Here is a 14,160-nt window from a genome sequence, read left to right as displayed (position 1 = left end):
TTACATAAGCAGCAAAATTTTTCTGGTATGAGCTGCTTAGGAATTTTAGACGAGATGATGTTTTAGACATTGAAACATTCTGTTTAGAAAGAATATTAATATGGATTATATTGAAGAGCAAACTATCTTTTTTACATCCTTCGTTGTAATTCAGTGCCAAAAACTAGGTAAAGGTACTTGCTTGTGTCCTTACATGAGAACTTGACCATCTAACATTATGAAAGGGATATGCTTTTCCAACAGCAATCATTGTCTTAATGTACATACTTCATGAAGTTGAGGTTAAAATTAATCCTATGTTAATTTTGGTTTATACAACATAATAAATTATTAATAAAGGATTCAAAGTTACAATTTAAAATTCCATTGAAATCCAAGTTTCCCTTTTAGTATTTTTGGGGTTTGTTTGTTTGTTTTTCAGAATACTTACTTAAAATATTAATGCTATAATTTACATTATAGAAAGCTTGGAAACTAGTCAAGCTAATTTTTTCCTATTATATAAATGTAACATCTGGATTCTAGTTTTATCAGTGCCTTAACTCATTCACCATTCTGAACATAAGTTCCCACAACTGTGAAAAGAGGAGATAATGCTAAATAAATTCCTAAAAAATCCTTCTAGGTCTCTCTTTGTTCTTTTACATAAAAACTTGCATTTACATAATGCTTTATATTACTAATTTATTTCACATTTGTCCTCCATTCTTACAACTGTCTGGTGTTAAGGTTGTTATGGCAGACCTTATTAGTTCTATTCTATACTGGTGAGGAAATTGAGCTGGAAGAAATTAAAATGATTTTCTTGATTCACACTGCTTGAACTAGCCATGTATTCTTTCTATAATTTCATATAATAATCTGTGACATCCTAATGCCAATCTATGGTTAGGTACTTGGTCAAAATAAGTATTCTTTTTATTAAGATATTTAATTACCACTCTGTAATAGCTTGAGTATTTATAATCGGACCCCTTGTTCCTTGGGAATTTGGCACACACATAACTCATAGGAAGCCAACACTATAAAGTATTGTAGGAATAGGTGACAGATAACTAATCACCTTTATGGGACTTTAGGTAGACAGAATTTTTATATTTTGGGAAAGTTAAACAGTTGAGCCCGGTCAGGCGTGGCTCAGCAGTTGAGCATCGACCTAGGCTCCAGGAGATTAAGGTTCAATTCCCGGTCAGAGCACATGCCGGGGTTTGGGCTTGATCCTCAGTGGAGTGTGTGCAGGGGGCAGCTGATCAATGACTCCCTCATCATTGATGTTTCTCTCTCTCCCTCTGCCTTTCTCTCTCTGAAATCAATAAAGACATATTAAAAAAAATATTAAACAGTTGATTACAGAGGCTCCTCTAACTATCATCAGGTTAGGTTTTGAAATGTCATTTTTAAGTTTGTTTGCTGTAGTCTAGATGGCACACCTTACTCCATCCTAACTTGTCTTCCCACTTCTAACCCCTTACAATCCATTCTTCCTTCCTACTGTCCCTGACAGAATGGTCATATAAAATGAGACTGGGTATTTGTTGCCTGTTTAAAAAGCCCAGTGGCTTCCCACTGCACTTAAAAACCCCACTTCTTAGTAGAATTCGTTCCTACCACTCTGCTGACCTCACTTGTACCACTCTCCCTATCAGCCATTCTCACTCCCTACCCAGTCACCTTATACTTCCTTCTGTTTCTTGAACTTCCCTAGATTCTTCCCACCTTGGTGCCTTTACCCTTGATAGTCCTTCCACTGTAAAGCTCTTCGCCAAATCTTTGGCTGGATCCCTTGTATTTATTCATCGCATATCAAGTGCCATTTTCTCAGAGCAGCCTTCCCAGGTCACCCAATCTAAAATAGTCTTCTCATTCCCAACCATCACTGTCCCCATTACATTACCTCCCACTTTATAGTATTGTGTTGAGAGTACTTACAGAAATCTAAAAGTATTTTATGTTTATTATTACTTATTTCTTTTTTCCCTTTCCACCCTCAAGTTCCTCCTGCCTCTAGACAGTGCATTCCAGGGGACTTTGCCAATCCCAATTATTGCCACATAACTACCTATTATAACAATGCCTGGCTCATTGCAGTAAGTCAGTAAATACTTGTTAAACAATTAAGTAGATGAATGAATCTGAAAATTCTGAGAAGAGTTGAAACACTCCTCATGTGCAGGTTCCTCTGTTGCAATCTATACTGATAGGAAGTAAAAAAAAAAAATTGAGTCCAGAAGTCTTGTTCTTTTTTGTCCTGACATCTAGGCAATCCAAACTAATTATATTGCTTAACTATAAGCACTGTTAGCCTAGGTTTATAGTATATTGTCATCTCTCTTCTACATGGTCTTTTCATTTTATTCTGGTAATCCTACCTCTATTTGCTGGTGGAAAGGGGTGACTCTAGAATTAGGAAGGGATCAGACAGTCCTTGTTCAATTTTTCTCAGACTCAATAGCCTTAGTTCTACACTAGGATTAATAGTTAAGTGATTTTCATATTTATTAAGTACTGACTATATTTTAGGCACTTTGAAGCAAGGGAAGGAGTAATGAAGAAGGCTCACCTAGAGAGGGCTTTGGACTGTTAAATCAGCAACTACTATGAAGTGTGGTTAGATTCTGTGACAGGGCAACATTCTAGGCATCACAGGAGCATCTTACAAGAATCTGACCTCCAGGAGGAGAGTTCAGAGAATTAGCAATCCCGAGGGTGAGAGTATTCTTCTAGGAGGAGGGAACCGTGAAGACTCAGGAGCAAGGTACAGAGAGTGGCATTTTAAATAACCATAAGCAGCTCTATGTGTCCAGTACAGAGAAGAGGGGCTGAGAGGTGTGTGAAAAGATCAAAAGAAGGTAGTGGGTGCAGTGGTTAGGAGGGGAGCTTTTCCTGAGGAGGAGAGTCCACTGAAAGATTTTTGGCAGGGGATTGATATAATCAGGTGTGTGTTTTTCTATCATTCTCTAAAAGTTTACTCTGGCTGCAACACGGAGAAGAGATCGAAAGGGAAATGTAATAGTCTTGCAGAAGCAAGACAGTGGTAGGGCTTAACAGTGAAATGGGGTAACCTTTGCAAACCCATATTAGAGTGTTCTCACCTGTAGTGGAAGCTTGGTTAATTTATAAGTTCTTGCTTTTGCCTAAGGTGAATTGAGGCTCTGGAACTTCTACATTATGGATGTTAAACTGTTTATATCTAAAGACATTTTCAAGTTAGTAGTGCTTGCTTTTATGCACGCACATGTACACACTGTATGACCACAGATTGTATTAAACCAGTCATAAGATTCCCTAAGCGTATATTGATTAATGCTGTTCTATTTCCCCAATTTAACTTGTAATACACACTTAACAGAAAAGTTCAGAGAAAGTAGTTGGCATTTGAGGAAAGTAAAGGCTTAATAGAGTGACAGAATACTAAATGTTGGTATTAATTTAGGAAGAATGTGCTAAGAGAGTTGCTCAATTGATTATGTAAATAAATCTTTGCAGATGACTGAGAAGGTCATGAAAAATGCTGGAGCATTGGCAGAAGTGAGGGTTTTAGGAAAGAGTCTCCTTATGAGGTAATTAATGTGTGCTTGACTGTGTCTTAGTAATTCAAGCTATTCATTTGATGGTGCAGTGTCTAAGGTTTACCAGTCTAAACAAGAAAAGGAAAGATGAAGGGGAAAAAAAAATTATGAAACTTCTTGCAGTTTATGTGGTATATTTTCCTGCTGGCCCTGGGCAATGAGTGATGCACCACAATTGTTCAGTCAGTTCTCCCACAGTGCCCTCCAGACAGAGCTAACATGATGAAATTATTTGCTGTGCCAGGGTTGACACATAGAGCCCTTGAGAGTAAATGTTAACTGACTTATCTTTGAAGTCCTTGGAAATAAGTGCTAAAATGAATGTCTTTATCATTGAAGTAAAGAAAAAACTTATATACTAGACACATAAAATTAATACCTATTATTTTTGTTAGTAACTTAAGAGGGATAACATATACCTATATTTTGATTTGAAGATTATTGTCTAAGTTGTAAAACTCATCACAAGAAAAGTAGAAGTGGTAGTGTTTTAATAAAATCAAGAAATGAACCATTAGAGGTAGGATCTGAGATGTCTTAAAATCCAGGTAGTTTCCTGTGTGTGTGTGTGTATCTGTTTGTCTCACATATATAGAAGATGATTAGGGTAGGATTTTCAGTGAATAAAGTTATATAGCTAATGTACCCATAAATGATAACTTAGAATAGACACAGCTTCACAGATGAGTCACGACCCATGGCATATCCATCAAGACAAGCTATTATGTCCTTGTTAGTTGACAGCCTCTTGATACAAGTTATAATAAACATCATTTTCTGTTTAAGTTATGTGGAATTACTCTTAAATATTTATCAATAAAGTAATATATAAAACAATTTTCTCATTTCAATATCAATAGCACATCTTAGATCTCCCCTGGCTATCCAGTCACTTTCTAGCACATCACTCTCTTTTAATCTTTGTCCAATGAAGTACTTATCACTATTTGACAGCTTTCTTTATTATCTTTTTATTATTTGTCTCCACCCACTAGTTGTAAGATCCTTGAGAGCAGGGAGTTTATCTTAATGCTACATTTAGAAAACCTTGAATAGTGCCTGATATACTGGCATTAAGTGGGTTTTCAAAAAGTGTGTCTGATTGAATAAGTAAAGGAACTCTAATGCTTATTTTATCCAAATTGCACACAATACCATGAGGTCAGGATGTTATCAGAGCCCTACCTGATAACAAAAATTATTATGGTATTTGTATGAGTTAAGATAATGCCAGCTGTTGCATCAAACCAAACACATACACACAATATAATTCTTCAAACATAACAGAAGTTTATATCTTTTTTGCACGAAATCCAAAGCTAGGACTCCTGATCGCTTAGTGGACAGTGCCCTTTCTGAGCAGTGATTCGGGGATCCAGGCCTCTCCATTTTGTGACTCAGTTGTCTAATGTTCAATGCAAAGCTCTGTTGCCTTCCAGCAGAGACTCTCTCTATAATTGGAGATAAGTCTTAGAAGGTCTTGGTGGAAGATTTTCATAAGTGAGGTGTGGAGATGGCGCACGTCACTTCTGTGTGCTCATACTCCAGGGGCTTGAGCTCAGTGGCGCTGGCATGTCTGTGACTCCTGGAGGTCGGGAAGTGTAGTCAGCCGTGTTCCCTGGAAGAGAATAGCTAGCCCGTCTCTGCCATTTCGTGGTATTTTATTGTGTAGAGACCTAAGTGTATTTGCCTTTTGGTGTCAGGTAGCTTTTATAATTTTTAAAGAATTAAACATTACTTCTGGGTTAACCCTTTTAATTCTGTGTGAAACTTTCTCAAAACAACTGTTTATTTTTGTTAAAGAAGGAAACAAGCTTAGGATCCTCCATGGATCCCATGGGAATCTTTTTTTTTCCTTGACTTTAAACACTTATTTCCCTAACTCTGTATTCCCCTGAGCATTTGTATAGCTGGGATAACTGAGCACAGTCCCTTTGGCACTCATCAAAGTTGTCTAATTGGTCATAGAACTGTCTTCTGGTATTGCCAGCAACTACCCTCCCTCTCCAGGGACAGCTGTGTTCACAGCACCAATCCCACTTGGTCCTGAAAAACTAGAGACTGAGAACTCAAATTTTAGCAACTGTAGGATATTATCAGTATTATTATATAGATAATCACAAATATTGCTTAAAAATATATTTACAGGGTTGGTTTTTACATTAGAAAATGAAGCTATGGTTATGTTACTGTGAAGTTTCTTTAAGGTATGTACTGTTTAATTAAGGGAGAAGACGTGCAGAGATTGGGTTAGAAGTAGAGTCAGGATACAAAGTAAAAAGGGTGTCGATTTTGGAGCCTTTTACTTGGGAGCTTTGGACAAGTCACTGCAGTGTTTGAGCTTCCATTTTCTTCAGCAGTTAAGTGCAGCGTCAGGGCTCTCTATAAGTATTAGAACAAACAGATGTCAAATATTCAGCCCATTGCTTATTGCATAGTACTTGCCCCCAAAATAATGGCAGGAAATATTACTAACATATAGAGAAAATGCACAGAAGAGTTTAGAATTTAAATAGGTGAAATGCTACTCATGATTTTTAAATTACCTGACTCAGTGCCAACAGTTGCCATGTATTTTATTGAAAATTTCTTGGACCGAGTGATCCAGAAATTTTTTGGAATCCCTTGGAGAAATGTGTGCTTTTCAGATCAGTGGTTATTGATGGTTGAAAATAAATTGAAAAGGAAAAAGGGATTATGTGCTGTGCGTGTTTGGGGTGAGATGGAGTAGCTGTCACTTGAAAACCGTCATAAAACCGTGTTTCTTAACAGGTAACAGGACATTTCATTTGTCCATGTGTACATGATCATTAATCAACGACCTCAGTATTTCTGTGGAAAATTATATAAAATTTGTTTTATTTTAGGTTCCACATAAATATTTTTTATTTTGAAAAAATACAACTATCTTTCAGATGACAGACTTTCAGTGGTTCCAATATTAATTATAAAACTCCTCTCACTATGCCAGGTGTCTTTCCATAAGGTGATAAAATTAGTTGATTAGCTTATATTATAACTAACTCCGTGTATGTGTTTGCATAATTCTTTCTGATTGTCATATGTTAGGGAAATTATATATCAGGTGAGGTTTTGTTTCTGCCAAAATTAACTACCAGGAAAGGAGTTGCTTCCATCTCTTACATTCTGAAGTTCTCTCCCTTTTTTTTTTTACCTTTTTTTTTTTAAAAAAAAAAAAAAAAAGCAAAAAGTACTCTTCAATAAGGAGCATTAAACAGAAATTACCTCAGTGCCAGCTTGGAATGCTTACAAGGGTCACATAGTGGAACGGGCATAAAGAGGTTAAAGAAGTTTTATGGTTTCCACAGATTTAATAATGCTTCCTGGGTAATGTGCCTCAACATTGCCAGGATGAGATATTGCTGTAACTTTTTAAAGATTAGTTCCTAAAGTAAATATTAAGTGATTTTGTAAAGAACCTGTAAGACAAATGCAAAATCAACTTTACTTATGTTGCACAGTGTCACATATAAATTCAGAAGAACAATATACCTCTAATAATTGAGAAAGAATGAACACTCCAGTGGATACTTCAAAAAGTAGTTGTGTGACATCAAAGTCATTGATTTTGGTGATGCAGATTATAAAGTTTTTATAAATTTGTTTTATGAAAGTGAGTGAGAAATTTAAATTAATATTTTTCTGTATGATTTTAAAATTTGTATAAGCAACTATATTAGTAAGTTGATAGAAGCAGGCATTTGATCATTTTATCAATATCCCTGAGACTTTTCAAGTCAACTAATAAATTAGTAAGTATGTTCCAGTCAAATGCTTACGTGTGTGTGCTTTGGAGCCAGACATCCAGGGCTGGAGTCTGGCTCTGCCACCTTTCGCTGCATGGTCGTTGTGCAAATCACTTAACTTTTCTGTGTCTTAGTTCCCTCCTGTCCAAAATGCTCATAACAATACCTACTCCATAAGATTGTTAAATGAGCTAATATATCTTCAGGTGCTTAGAACAGGGCCTGGCACATAGTAACTGGTATATAGGTGATCTGATGTCCTTCTCTTTGAGAAAAATGGGCCATAGCCTTACATTCTGGAATATATGGCACTTAAGTCAGATCATATACTTTCTCATTATACTGAACGATACCACTTTTCCATTTTGAAGTGGCATTTGTGTTGGTTTCCTTCTAGTCAGTGCTTTCTTTCAGCATCCGGTAGAAAAGGCTTTCTAACACTGCTTGCTTGAAAACATCAATCTTGTGGCTGACAGCCTTGCAATCAATTTCCTAATTTTGATTGTTTATTTTCCTCAATGGGAGTCCTGGGTGTTCTATGGATGTTCAAATATCCCCATTTCATAAATGTGGGAATGAAATTTTCGGTACATTATAATTTGTCCAACCATAGCCAATAAAGTTTATGATTGATTTATTTGTTACTAACCCTAAAAAAAACATGAGGGTGACCTTTCTGCCCTGGGGAGAGGGCTAGGTCACTACCACATTTCAGTAGCTAATTCTGACACATAAAGATTTATGTTTGGATAGAAAGCCATGTGCAATATTCATGTGTATAAGCTACATCTTAGTATCACTTCCTCTCTGTTACAGCTCCCTCTAAAACATTATTTTTAATGTACAAAAGTAGCAAGGGAGCCCGATTGGGCGTGGCTCAGCCATTGAGTATTGACCTAGGATCCAGGAGATCGAGGTTCGATTCCTGGTCAGGGCGCATGCCCGGGTTGTGGGCTCGATCCCCAGTCGGGGGCGTGCAGGAGGCAGCCGATCAGTGACTCTCATCATTGATGTTTCTCTCTCTCTCCCTCTCCCTTCCTCTCTCTGAAATCAATAAAGATTTTTTTTTTTTTTTTAATGTAGCAAGGGGTTTTTGAAGTGCAGCATGCCTGCCCTTGCGCTTTTCCCCGTGCGCAGTGGTGGTTCTGTTCAGACTGTCCCCTAGAAGCCGGTGTGCCCAGGACGGCGAGAACAAACAGTGATGATTAAAACGCACCTAGCTGGCAGCATGTGTCTGGGCCAAGTACATGACTGTTTTGGAGGCTTTTGCAGGGAAACATAATAAGACTATACACACAAAAGCACAAACTCCCCAAGTGTTATCATCTTGAGAGAATTCTTAGCTATGAACATTTGAAAATTTATCGGATTGCTTTATGAGCATATCATGACAATGTCATTTAGTCCAGGCTTAAACTACTGTGAAGATAGTGTTAGGTATGACAGTGTCAGAAATTAGGTGGTTGTTTTTTCCATTGAATTTGAAAAATATCTTAACATAAGATGATAGAGGACCTTGATTAGAAAAATGAGAGGGAATGAAAAAGAAGAGAGAGTAATCTGTAAGGTAGATTCCATAGGTTACAGTGATTACTTCACTTAGTCATTGGATTGTGTTATATTCATTTCACGGGAGAAACTAAGGTGCACACAAGTTAATTAACTTGCTCAAGGTTGCTTGGCTCAGGAGGAACTTGATCAGAAGATAACTCTTTGCATGTCTAATGTGAGGCGTATATCTTTTGAGCCTGGCGGGAAGCTGGGAGAATGTTAAATTCTTACAGATTGTTAAATTTTGGCAGGTTTCTCTAGTAGATATAAAGCAAACTTTTGTAGAACCATTTCTGTAATGCTTAGTCATATCAACATTTTTTAATGTCTACATGAATTTTAATGAGAAATATTATTAGATTTCTCAGTTTATTAAGTTATCTCATGACACTTTTGGCAAAACTGTTTCTTGCCTTTATATATATTTATGAACAAAAGAAATTGTATGTTGTGCGAAAGTCTTGCTCTTTGCTTTGTGGAACACTGATGGGTGAAGCCCTCAAGGACAAGTACTTGATCTAGAGCATATCTTAAGGGGGCATAAGGGAGGCATAAATTACTTACGATGAGTAGTACTCAGGAGTCTGAGTGTTTACTTTTTCTGGTGTTCTTAAAGAAATATTATGATTTAGAGAAATAAAAGTTGACCATATTATAAAGTGGATTTTTAAATGAGCTACTAAATAATAGTTCTGCCTTTTCAAGTTGTACATAGGAACAGCTCAGAGTGTCAGAACTAGTGGGATCTGCAAAGATCAGTAGTAAAAGAAAGATGGTGTGTGAGAGAAAGAAAATGTGAACTGCTTTTGAAATACAACTAGAGTTCTGAAATGGGTATGAGAATAGTGTCTGTGACTAGGCGACTTTGGTCTAAAGCCCTTTCTGGGAGTAACTCAGTAACCCACTGGCATCTAGTTGGAGATTCCAGCTACAGGAATTCTAGAGCTGGAAACGGCCTGTGTCTTAAACAGAGTCTAGCATGTGATAATTTATAGCTAACATATTTCTGTGGTGATTTCTGTGTGCCAGGCCCTACTCCAAGTGCTTAGGCTCAGTCATTCACTTAATCCTCTCAACGTGGGTTTTCAATAAATAATGAATGAATGGGAAATGTAGGAGACTGTATTTTCACTAACACCTTAGAGAAATATGGGAAATGTGTCCAGTAATGTACCAACTCTTTCCGGCAGAACTTGCAAACATGAGCATAAAGACCACTCACAAAACTCCCGTAATGATATGGGGAAAACTGTATTCATTTGGGTAAATTCTTAGTTTTTAGTCACTAAGTGTGATATTTAATTTACCTTAGGTAGTGTTAATCAGTATTAACTACCAGGGAAGATTAGATAGATTCCAACAATCACCTCAAACCTTGTGTGTTCTGTTGTAACTATTTCTTGAAATAAAGTGATTCTAAGGTTAGTTGGGAGAATTTTCAGCTAAATACATTTCAACTGATGGCAGTATTTTTTTGTTTTTTGTTTTGTTTGTTTTCTGACTTGCATTTTTCAGCAATGTGGTAATAATGCATTGTGGAACATGAAACTATCACATTTCCATTACATGTCCAATAGTATACTGGCTCTTCCTCATTGAGATTGAAAACATGAACATAAATAAGTTCTTTGGGGGAAGAAAAGGCAGCTATTACGCTAGTCTCTGCTACATTATCACCACTTTGAGGAATTTCACCAATTCAACAAAGTATTTACTTAGTGGTGTCAGAAACATCAAGGCATCCACACTCATTGTATTTATGTTCAAAATAGAGCTCATTTATTAGTGAGTAATTTTATAAATGTCAATCATTAATTAATTAATCAAAGATTATCAAATGCCTGTTCATATATGAGAATTAAGTCGTTTGTGTATTACTTCTTGTTTAAAGTTAATGTTATAGCATCCCTGTTTCTCCCCAAAAAGAAAATAAAACAAGATATTATATAATTAATACCCAGATTTAACAAAACTATGATTAATTTTACGTTTTTGATAACTTTATGCATTTAAGAATCTAATTTCAATATAACCATTGTTGTTTGTTATGCACTTAGTAGTGTTTATTGTTAAACTATAATTTAGTCATTTGCCTAACAGTAGTTTATTACAGTTGTGATTCACAAGTTTTGTATTAGGTTACTTTATCAGGAAAAGTTTGAGCAGTAATATATTCATATAATCAAATATTAAAATAAAAATATTTAAATAAGAAAAATATAAGATTTCTTTGCTGTGAAATATATTGGCATTAAGATCAAAACGTATAAAATGTGTTGATTTTCCTTTTAATTATATAATTATTTAATTTTATTTAGGTAATTGTTATATAGTACCAGTATTTAAAAATTCTATTTTTTTAAAAAAATTATTATTATAAATGGTGTCTAGAGTCAGATAATTCACAGCCCCATTTTAAAGTCTGAAATTTGATAGCATACTGATAGTAATTTAAATAGGCACTGCGTCAAGCCTAGAAAAGTTTGGGATAAATCTTGTCTTTGGCATGCTGTGTCCCTTTTTTTGGTATGTTTTATTCAGAACACGAGTTACTGTCTTCCTAGGGGTTCTGTGTTACCCTATTGCCCTTAGGTTTAAACATGGGTGCTTGTGCCGGTGTTTGCCCCTGACTCCCAATCCTTGTACAGTTCATTTGTCTCTTGGACCCATTTCCCCTTGGCGTGGATAGGCTCAGTCTCTCCTATTAGATCGTTGTGGCTGGACCAAGTGTGCACTTAAGACTCTTTTTCCCATAAGGGAACAACTACCAAATTTCTCCCATTCCATAATCTTGGCTGATGTGTACTGTCAATAAAATTTAATCATGATACTGTTATCCCAGTCTATGGGAAAACATTTTAAGCTTTCTTAAACATAGAATCTATTTACTCTAAGTTTAATATAACATTATTTCATGCTCTTCTGCAGAGAACATAGGGGGTATTGGGAGATGAAATCCATATTTTGAAAAACTGAGTTTTCTTTTGTGCATAACACCTATTTCAATGATTTTTTGGATAGTAGAAGTTAAATTTGGAATTGGGACTGTCTTATGCACGTTGATGTTCCATGTTCTTAACAAAGTGTCTGACATAGCAGGTTCTCAATAAGTATTTATAAAATTAGAATTGAAGTCTTAACAGTGAAAATACTTACTCTTTTCTTTTAAACAGTCTTTACGGTTCTTAGCTTAACATAGCTACATAATTCTGGTATTGTGGCTGCAAGTAGGCACAGAGGAATAGATTGTGGTCTATATAAAGGCTGAATCTATGTCTCTATTAGATTTAGAGCTCTTATAATTCCTGTTGCCTTTCACACAGTGAATTCTTAGTTAGGAAAGATGACCGTCTGATGGATACTTAACAGAAGAATCCTATGAGACTTGAATAAGTAATTGTTTAGTGAGTAAAAATTTATTAGATAGTTGTATCTTCATTTGATATATTTAAGTTAATTTTTTAAAATCATACTAGATGGCACGTGTCAACCTGAGTCACGTCTATAAAAGACAATGAATAGAAATCAGTTTATGTTCTGTAATTGCACGTATTGATTGATGCCTTTTAAAATCACTGGGCCACTGAGTAATGTTTCCCCAGTTGCATTCTGTGGTGAGTGACTGGATTAAATGGAAAGGTAGCCAGGATGATGAAGGCTTTTTATCCTGGCTTTGAACACATTATTTTAAGATCTGATAATTTATCGCTGAACTACGTGTAAAATCATAGTCATTAACGCATCTCCGCAAATTTCTGTCTTTGAATGTTTCTGAAGACATCCTGCAAATATTTCACTATCCCACGTTGTGAATAAAACATATAAATTCTTAATTTAGAGGTATTTGCCTTTCTGTTCCTTATAGGAGAATTGTTATTCTCCTAAACTTTAACATTTTACATCTTTAATTATTTATTTTTAAAACACTCGGTGATATACCTCATGTTTGTAATGATTCACTCATTTGAATTATCTCCCTTCTCTGAGCTCCTCCAATGTATGTATTTTCATCCGTTTACTTGGCTTATCATTGTATGTTCCTCAGTAAATTCATATTTAAATCTTTCTTTTGGATACTTTGTCTTATGAACTTAAAAAATACTGCTGTACAGACTATAGTAAATGTTACTATCATAATCTGCGTATTGAGTTCAGGTCTGAATGATTGTGGATGTAAATACATTTTGCCTCTTTGTTTGGGGACTTTGAGGTGTCAAAACCCACTGGTCATTGTCCTAAACCTGAATCACCTCCCTTGGGGCGCTTATTCTAAACTATGGAGTGGCATCTATCTGGTTTTTTAGGGGGGTGAAGGGATGAAATCAAAGGAAAAGGAGGGGATGTTGTTAAGGTAAATTCATAAGTTTTATTTTGACAATTAGTTTGTATATTTATTATTACTCAGCAGCTAACTAGGACCATTAGGCAGACAGGAAAGAGAATGATATCAGGATTGCATGATGTTATCAGCATAGATTTTGAAATGCCATGTGTATTATTGGCCAGTAGTATTGTAAGTGTGATATTATAGAGAGCATATTTGTTAATTCAAAAGAATTGGTAATCACTTATTAGAGCACAGAATGCTTAAGGGTAGGACTTTCTTAGTATCTCATTCGTTGACTAGCACATAGTAATAAATACTAAATAAATACTTGCTCATTAAGCGAGCATATGAATGTTTCTGTTTTCACGCATTTTCTCAGCTACATGGGAGAGTGGTGGAAGCACTTGAGGGATGCTTAGCGAGCCTGTTCAATAGAGGTTCTGTTTATTTAGGGTTTAAGCATGGACAAGTAGAAAATTGACATTTGTGTATAGATACGTAAGTGTTGTCCATAACTTTCTCAATTCTGAGTTCTTTGAGAGCATTCTTTATGTTTTCTCCATAGAACGTAAATACAGTTACTTGTATGATAACACACTTCATCAATTCTAAGATGCTCATTTTAAAAATAATCTTTAAACATGATTTGGGGATATAAAAATCCTTAAGCCTGTTTTCTTATTTAAGCTGTCTGTTGTCACAAAGTTGCATTTGCAATGTCTAACAAGTACTAGTAGACTAATTTTCTCATTGGTGTGTAAGTTGAAATTTTTAGCTCATTGAATTAACGGTTACCTAAGTTCATCATAACCACCAAACCTACCTATTTAAACATTGAATTTGGTATAATTTGAGGTTCAATGAATGCCCATAAACTTAAAGAATTTTGTGTGATTTTTGGTAAATAGGACAATCTTTAGTCATTTCTGAATTTGAAAAATGAAAA

At 35.6% G+C, this 14,160-nt stretch overlaps 1 protein-coding gene across 9 annotated transcripts in view; it reads left to right on the top strand.

The window, feature by feature from the left end:
• The window catches only part of RAPGEF2 (Rap guanine nucleotide exchange factor 2), a 218,203-nt gene that overhangs the window by 156,470 nt on the left and 47,573 nt on the right, over nucleotides 1-14,160 (top strand). The window lies entirely within an intron of this gene.

The sequence above is a fragment of the Miniopterus natalensis genome, chromosome 4 (genome assembly GCF_054644295.1).
Source record: "Miniopterus natalensis isolate mMinNat1 chromosome 4, mMinNat1.hap1, whole genome shotgun sequence".
NCBI classification, from domain to species: Eukaryota; Metazoa; Chordata; class Mammalia; order Chiroptera; family Miniopteridae; genus Miniopterus; species Miniopterus natalensis.
This window is presented reverse-complemented; position numbering and strand designations above follow the sequence as displayed.